The 8,734-nt window shown below is 40.7% G+C and overlaps 1 pseudogene; it reads right to left on the bottom strand.

Moving 5' to 3' along the window:
• Positions 1 to 739: 739 nt before the first annotated feature.
• LOC104662506 lies at positions 740 to 7,470 on the bottom strand (annotated as a pseudogene).
• Between the last annotated feature and the right edge of the window lie 1,264 nt (positions 7,471 to 8,734).

Raw genomic sequence — 8,734 nt, 5'->3', positions numbered from 1 at the left:
TTGTAGGGTCTTCTTCTGAGATGAGAAGAAACCATTATCTTTAGCTTAGTTTATTCTGTTCAGACAGAAAGCGTTCTGATAACCAGAGGGCTGGATCTAAGCTCATTTTGTCACTGCATTTTTTTTTTTTTTTTTTTTTTTTTTTTTTTTGGTCTGGTTCATAAGCACTTGATCCTTGTGGACCAAAATAGAGATTGAACTTTTCCCATAAACTGAAGCTCTAAAAAAAAAAAAAAGAAAAAAAAAGAAAAGCCAGAAAGCTCCCATACTCAAAAGCAAGGAAAACAAGACCACATAATGCTAAATTTTAAAAATAAATGTTAACTCAAAAGTCAGATTATACATTAGATTATGCCACATTAAAACATCAGGAGGAAGAAGAATTGACAAATCCAAACTGGCTGAAAAGTAGAGGCTATGGTTGTTAAGGAAGATGTCATTGTCTTTCTTACAATTCTCCAAAGAGCAGTAGTTGTGTAAGTTAGCTTAAACCATGTATACAATATACACAGCATGTGAGTATATTCTTCTAACAGGAAAGCCAAAAATTCTATGATCCAATTTCCCCATATTTGTCTAATATTATTCCCTACTACAAAGCCTTCATACAACACAGTTTTGGAATTAATCACTAAAGAGGTGACCCTCCCTGTCCTATTTAGTGGGAGTTATGTGCTGTTTGCCTCTTATCCACTCTTGATCATTTGAAGGCCTTTGGCTCACACGAGACTCCAAGCCACTATCCCTGGCAATCAGGATACATGTTCTCACTCCAGTGGGCACCTTGTTTCTCAGACACAAGTTGAATAAATTGGGAGTGGCTGGCATAAAGCTCAAATTTATCATTGATGTCCACCCATTTCACTTTCTTGGCATCATTGCCAGCTTCCAGAGGAAGATGGTCCGTTATTTCACCAGTTTCATCATGGTAGTTCACAGCCTCTGTCTCTATCCAGGAGTTATCTGTGTTCCGAGAATCGTCCACGTAGCCTTTATAGACCACAAAATGTTCCTGGCTGAAGAATTTGTGCAATTGTCTCTTCAACTCCTGCATTTCTTCTCTAGATTTCTGTAAAGACTTCGTGGCTTCCTAGCCAAATTCTCTCTCCCATGTAGCACTAATTTTCTCTCCTGCATCCACCACCCACCCTGGGATTGCCTATTCTCCACAGTCCTTCCTTTTGATGGCTACAAATTGCGGGATATTTTTCCCAGAAATAGGGTGGGTAATTTAGTTTCCCTTGCTATCCCTTTTCCATCTGGTTAAGATGGGATCTACAGCATGATTGGGGCCTCAACACCCCAAAAGCCCTGGGCCAACCAGTCTTGTCTGACGTGCAGGAGTTCTAAGTCTGCCTTTCTCAATCTCATACAAGCCATGCTGGCTCCTTCTCTCCACACGCCCATCCTTTTCCTTAAACTTAGGAGAGAAGTTGCTTTCACCCACTTGAGGATCTGCCCACACGGGCCCGTCCAAGACAGAGCTGGCAGTGTACTCGAGGGGCATTACTCTCGTCACTCGGCCAGCCAGCTCACTTCCTCATGGGGAACCAGGCTTCGCTTCGCCTTGGAGCCAGGATACTGAGATGTCCGGGCCTTTTCGTGGGGGCTTCTCAGCAGTGCGCTTCCAATCTGACATGAAGTTTAGAGAAAACCCATGTCAGGAAAACAGGCTCCAGCTGACCGGGATGTTGGGGCAGCTGCTGTGCCTGCCTGTCACAGAGACCAAGGTCATGAAGATACGGTCGCTAAAGCCTTGGACAGGCAGCATCCAGGCATCCAGCCATTCAAGACCCAGCGGCCCGAGGGGATTTCGGTCGCTCTCTGGGGGGAACGAGGTCTCCACCGCAGATCAGCACCCGCCCGTGGGGAGGTGGCCACGTTTCTTTCCTGAACACCGGTTAATGGCCCGCTCTCCTAAAAGACCGTGTGGTGTTTCCAATGGCTACAACGGGGCGCGCCCGTGGCTCGGGCGTGGGGGTAACGGTGCCGCGGAGTGGCCAGGGGCGTACCACGACTGGACTGCGCCCTCTCGCTGCCACCCTGGTGTTTTGGTTGTAAATAGAGGGATTTTGACCTCTGAAAAAGCTCCCAAATGGAAAGTGCTGGGGTTGAGAACATCTTCCTAACAACAATAAAATTAGCGAAGGACAATCACCAAAGTCCCATTAGCCCACTAGCCATTTACCAGTAAATGTAGTTCACCAGGTTTAGGATGCTGTCTGTTAGGGAGAGGGCAGAATGAACGTGGGGGTAGGAGTGGACAAAACTCCCTGTTTGGGACGTTCCGAAGCTGAGTGGGGGTGACCTCAAAAAAGAAGGGGGACTCACCTGGTGCACTGAGCGTGGTGCTGATGAGAACTCCATGAGAGGGTGTAATGAGCAGGGTATGTGTTCAAAACGTGGGTCTATCATTTACTACCTGAATGGCTTTGGCAAGTTGCTTAATCTCTCTTTCCAAAGGAGTATTTGCTACAGAATGCCAAGTGCTGTGCCAAGCACAAAAGAGTGAACTGAAGGCTGGACCACAGGCCCTTTGCTTTTAAAAGCATTCTGCTTGGAAAGGCAGCAGATTTTATTTAATTTAAAAAAATAGCTGGACACAGTGACTCACGCCTGTAATCCCAGCACTTTGGGAGGGCAAGACCGGCAGATCACGAGGTCAGGAGATGGAGACCATCCTGGCTAACACGGTGAAACCCCGTCTTTACTAAAAATACAAAAAAAAAAAAAAAAAAATTAGCCGGGCATAGTGGCGGGCGCCTGTAGTCCCAGCTACTCGGGAGGCTGAGGCAAGAGAATGATGTGAACCCGGGAGGCAGAGCTTGCAGTGAGTTGAGATCGCACCACTGCACCCCAGCCTGGGCAACTGAGCGAGACTCCATCTCAAAAATAAAAAAATAAAAAAAAAATATATATATATAGAGAGAGAGAGAGACAGAGACACAGAAAGAGAGAGAGAGAACTAGCACTGAAAGGGCAATGCCAGGTATGAGGTAAACGTTGAACACAGGTTAAAAACCCAGCTCCAATTCCTCCACATGCCACTTTCTTGGGGGAAGTTACATAAGCTCTCTTCAGGTTCCTCATGTGTAAAATGAAAATATTAATAACTGCCTCATAGGGCTGTGGTGACAATTAAGTAGGATGTTATAACACGTGTTAGCTCAATGTCTGGTCCACAGCATAAACTCAATAAATATTAGTTGTCATCACTGTAATTATCATTAACTTTTTTTGATTCTGCACCTTGAAAACTGTAGATTAGAACAGGACAGCTGAGATGATTATGGGAACTGAGCAGCTCACATATGAGGTCAGAGTTAAACAGCTTATGGTCAGAGAAAATCAGGATAAGAAATAACAGAAATTCGGGCTGAGAAATAACAGCATCTGTCCTGAAATGATAAATAATGAGAAGAGGCACCGTCTTAGTCATTACTCAGAAGGAAACAAGCCCTAGGGAAAGGTATCTGATCATTTGAAACAGTCCCATTAGAAGGATGTTCAATTAGTAAATGATTTTCTGGTCAAATATGTTTGGGGAATTCTACATATTTTATCACCCTGCCCCTTAGAAATTCAGGATTCACATTAGTGTTCTAAAGATCCTGAAAATTCCTATAAACACAAATCAATATTAAGCTGTTTAATTTTGTTTCATCCAGTATTTCCATTATCTGGTTAGAAACATTCTAACCAGAGAATGTTTCTTTTTTGCAATAAATGGTAACATATTAGGAACATACTTCCTCAAGTTTAGAAAGCTTTCAAAATGTATGTCTGATTGAGGGTAGATCCCTAATCATTTGAAGTTATTACCATCATCATAACTATGGAAGGCAGTTACAGAATACATACCCAATGCCCTCATTAAACTCCAAACAAGATGAGGCAGGTTTCTAGAAGGCTTGAAACACAGAAATAGCTGGGGCTATGGAGAACAAAATGGTAGAAAAGGACTGAGAACAGAGAAATATGAGACATAGTCATCCTTAAGCATCATTGTCATAAACATTGTTGAGGGTTGGCTGTGGGCAAGGCACTGTACAAAGTACCACTGGGAAAGAAAGATGATCCTTAAGGGACACAGTCCCAGCTCTGTAATTCTTGTCTCCCTATGCCTCAATTTTTTAAATCATGGAATTCTATTCCTCTAGGTCTCCTGAAAATGTATTAAGAAAACCACTGATACAAAAACTTAAAACATTTGGGGGAAAGACACTTGTGAATTCCTCATTATTTCCAGGTCTCCTACTCCAACTCATAAGAAACAAATGGAGCAGATGTCTTGGGTCTGGTTCTGGCTTCCTCTATCATAGGCTTTATAGCTTGCACCTGACCCTTGGCTTCTCTGGGTCTTGGTTCCTCACTAGAAAAGGAATCTGTTGGCCTCGGTTATCTACAAAAGTCCTTCCAGAGTTGGCATTTTATGATTCTAGGATCTATGAAAATTTCATTATTAGAAGGGCAAGGTCAATTGTTCCTATGAATCCAAAAGACTAGATGTTCAAATATAAACAGCTAGATGCTCAGGGAAAAACATACCATTGAGGAAAGGAAAGGAACAGGGAGGGTATGGTGTGCCACATACAAGGCAGAAATATAATAATTCATGGGCACCTGGAAATGAACTTTAAAACCAGTAATAAGGCATTTTATTCTATTTTGAGCATCATCAGCAGGCAGAAGTGGTTAGATAAGACCATTTGATGATCGTGGTGCAAAAGATACCCTAAGGGCAAGAAATAAAATAACTATAGTAGGAACCAAAAGTATTATCTGCTGGGAGGCCACTGGGGAGATTCCCTTTCTTAAATTGCCTTCTGAGGCAGAAATGTCTGAGGTAGAATAAGCAGAGCAACACACAGAGAATTTTCTGGTTCTATCCATGAGAAAGCCCTAAAGGAACTATAAGGGACAATCAGAGAATAAATCTTTGGTCTGTCACTATGAACTATGCCTAAGTCAGAGATTGCCTGTGTCATTCCCATTTTATAATATTAAGGATATTATAAAAGGCAAAGTGGAGATGGGGAGGACCAGGATGATTACAAGGTCCAGGCAGTGCAAGAACCACTAACCATCCTTCCTGCCTTTCTTTGGGAAGCAGAAACAAGTGGTACCTAGCACATTTAATTATCAAGAATTATCCATCTCTTCCAAAAATGATGCTAAGGCTCAACTTCAGAAACATATCTTAAAGGAAAGCAGAAAAATGGTTTACTCCTCTCTTTAAAGTGGTAATAATGATAATAAATAACAAATTAACTACTATATACTAAGTTATTTCCAAGTAATAGACTGGTGGACAGGTTTATCCAGGTATGACTGCCCAGTTTTGAATTCTGGTTTAGCCACTTCTTAGCTAGTTGACCTTAAGCAAGTTTTTAAACTTCTCTGGCCCTCAGTTTTCTCATCTAGAAACAATAATGGTATCCATGTTATAGGGTTGATGTGACATAATTCATTTAAACAGCTTAGACTAATGTCTGGTCAATAGTAAGACCTCAACAAATAGTTATTGCAACTATTACTATTAAGTACTTTACATTTGTTATCCCATTTAATTTTCAAACAACCCTTTGAGTTAGGCACATATACTAACAATATTACCAGTTAACAGACTGAGGACATTGCAGTTCATAGAATTTAAATGTGCCCAAGATCACATAGCTAGTTATTACTACATATTTGAGAACCAGAAAGCCTTGATAATATAAACTCATATTTTGTTGGTAGTCCGAATGCAAGTTGAATTTGATTTTATAGAGCAAAATGGCACCATTTTACTACAACTATAAAATTTTTGACTTAATATTAAGTTGGTTCTTCTGCTAGGTTCACTCTATAAGAGGAAGAATTTGGAGACAGTGAAACCATTAGCAACCTATTGTAATAACAGTTGTAAAGAGAAAATGCTCTGAACCATGGGGCAATTCAGACAAAAAAGACGAGCAAGAGAGACATCCCGAAGTGGAAGTAGAGGCCTAAAGAGGTGAAGTCATTAAAGATCACCCATTTTAATCCTAAAAAGCCCAATAGATGGTGGTGCTTGGCATAAACAGGGAAGTCAGGAGGGGAGCTGACAATGGAAAGTTCACTTTTAGCTGTGTTTTAAGGACACATGATAAGAGGATAGTGCATGGGAAGAGTCCTGTGGGAACTGGAGATTCTGCCACTAGCATTTTAGTTCCTCAGTTTCCTCTTTCATAAAATGAGAAGTTGATCTAGAATTAATCCTTTGGATTCCTTCCAACTTCCTAGAGGAAGCATGTAAATGAATTAGAGGAAGTAGAAAGTAGATTTCAGGAATTTGAGAGGCAGTAAGTGATCAAGGTATTGGGTCATTAGTCTGCCTTGAAGTAAGAGAGAAGTGGGACAATTACTTACTTTTTAAGACTAAGACAAATGGTGCCTTTTAAGAAATGAGTTAGGCAGGATAATTAATACACCCATATGTAGAATACAGGCTGTCGACAATTAACCTAAGAAATCTAAAGTAAAATGTGTAACAATGAAAGTCAAGTAGCCTTTATTTATAGGAGAGATAAGCTTTAGTTTGTGTGGTGTGATGTGAAGGTGTTGGGAAAGTCCAGCTGCCCCAAAAATTCTTCCTGATCTTCTTAAAATACTGCCTGGCTTTACACCATTAAAATAAACCTCTTTAAATGTACTTCATAATATAAAATGCACATTTATTTCACATTCAGCTGTTACCATGCTTTCCGGTGCATTAGGGTAGCAGGATGACAACTAGCTACAGTCAACTGAGGAGACAAAGATTTGAAGGGGGAGGAGGAAGGGATTCCTTTGGTATGTGCAGCATTGCTCAAGTCAGTCAGTTCAACAACATGTGGCTGCCTATTATATTGAGCGAGGTTCTAGACATTAAAAGGCAAGTAAGTTGTGGTTCATTGCCTCAAGATGCTTATGGTCCAAAGAGAGTAGACTACATAAAGGTCATGGGCCTGGAGGAGTTTTGAAAAGTGGAACCAGTGACTAAGAAAGAAACGGATGAGGGACAAAGAAATTTGTTCTCTTCCATCACAACTTTGTTGAAGAATTAGATACCCCAAACAATGCTTTTTCTTGGTCCCAGTGAATCCCCCTAAGGAACTACTAAAATTTAAGCTGGTAGAGTTGACACCCTATAGGCTGAAGAATAACAGATAATTCAAATATCTTTAATTCAATATTTTTTGGCCCTTTGAAATTTAAATTAGTAAAAGTTTACTATATCAGAACTTGTAACCTAAACAGTTGACTATAAAATACAGGTTTACTGATAATTTTTCCTGCTCCCTTCCTCCGCTGGAACTTCACAGTATACTAAGATTGCTGAGGACTGGTGGGGGCAACCAGGGCTGGCAGAAGCAGGAAGCAGGAAATGTAGAGAAATTGGAGCTAGAAAGATAACTGAGCACTTATTTAAACAGCAGACTAGAGGAGCACCATATCTTCATACATGGTGTTAAACAAGCATCATAAGACATAACTTCAAATAATGTAGGGAACATACAATTAGGGCCACAAAAACTTGGGGAACCAGTTCTAGTTCTGGTATTTACTAGCTGGATAGCCACGGGAAGTCATAATATTTTTTGCCTATATTTAATGAGTACTGTCTATATGCCAGGCACCCTATAACATGTCTATAATTGACTGAATGTTCACGTCTCCCCTCCAATTCATATGTTGAAATCCTACCCCCCAGTGTGATAGTATTGGGAAGTGGGGCCTTTGGGAAGTAATTAAGTCATGAGGGTGGAGTTCTCATTAATGGGATGACTGCCCTCATAAAAGGAACCCCAGAGAGCTCCGAGGCTCAGTGTCTTTTCACTTTGTAAGGATACCATGAGAAGTCAGCACTCCAGAGGAGGAAGAAAGGCCCTCAGCCAACCCTTGGCCATGCTGGCACTCTGATGTCATACTTCCAGCCTCCAGAACCATGAGAAATGAATGTTTGTTGTTTAAGCCACCCAGTTTATGGTAGTTTGTTATGGCAGTCCAAACTGGGCAAGAGTGTTTTACATGATGATATTTCATTTTCATGACAACTCACTTAAGTAGATTCTATCGTTTTTCTCTATTTTATAGATGAGGAAACTTAACTACAGATAATTCAAGTTCAGATAAACTAAAATTTGTTAAAGTAGGGATTTGAATACAGATAGTCAAACTCTAATGGCCATGTTTAATCATTATGATATTCCAGGTATTAAGTCTTTTAGGCTTCAGTTCCCTCACTTAAAACTGGACACGTTGCACCAGACAATGTTGAAAATTCTTTCTGCCTTTAAACACTATGATTCTAATTATATAAACCATACCTATATTTAATATGCTCATGGTTAATCTGTGTTTCTGAACAGTCTCAGAACTGAGAGCTGAAGACAAGTTTCTGAAATATGGCTTCATTTCCCAGTTATCCCTTGTTTCAATCAAGGTAAACCATATAATATACTGTCCACCAAGAATACCCTTCCTCCATTTCCATCTATTGAAAATCTATCCATCCTTCAAGTAACAGCTGAAATGCTACCTCCTCTAAATAGCTATTCTCAGTCTTTGGAGATTTAAAGTGGGGATGTATTAGACTGTTGGGGGTTGGGATTGGGGTGAAGTATCTGTGCAAATGAAAGGAAAAGATGTAGGCTAAGAAGAAGAAAGGGTGCAGGGAACCATGAAAGGTAAGAGAACTGTCAGCAGTGTTGTTGGTGACCAGCACAAA

This window comes from Rhinopithecus roxellana, chromosome 11 (genome assembly GCF_007565055.1).
Source record: "Rhinopithecus roxellana isolate Shanxi Qingling chromosome 11, ASM756505v1, whole genome shotgun sequence".
NCBI lineage: Eukaryota > Metazoa > Chordata > Mammalia > Primates > Cercopithecidae > Rhinopithecus > Rhinopithecus roxellana.
Note: the sequence above shows the minus strand (reverse complement) of the source record. Positions and strands in the feature narration are given on the sequence as shown.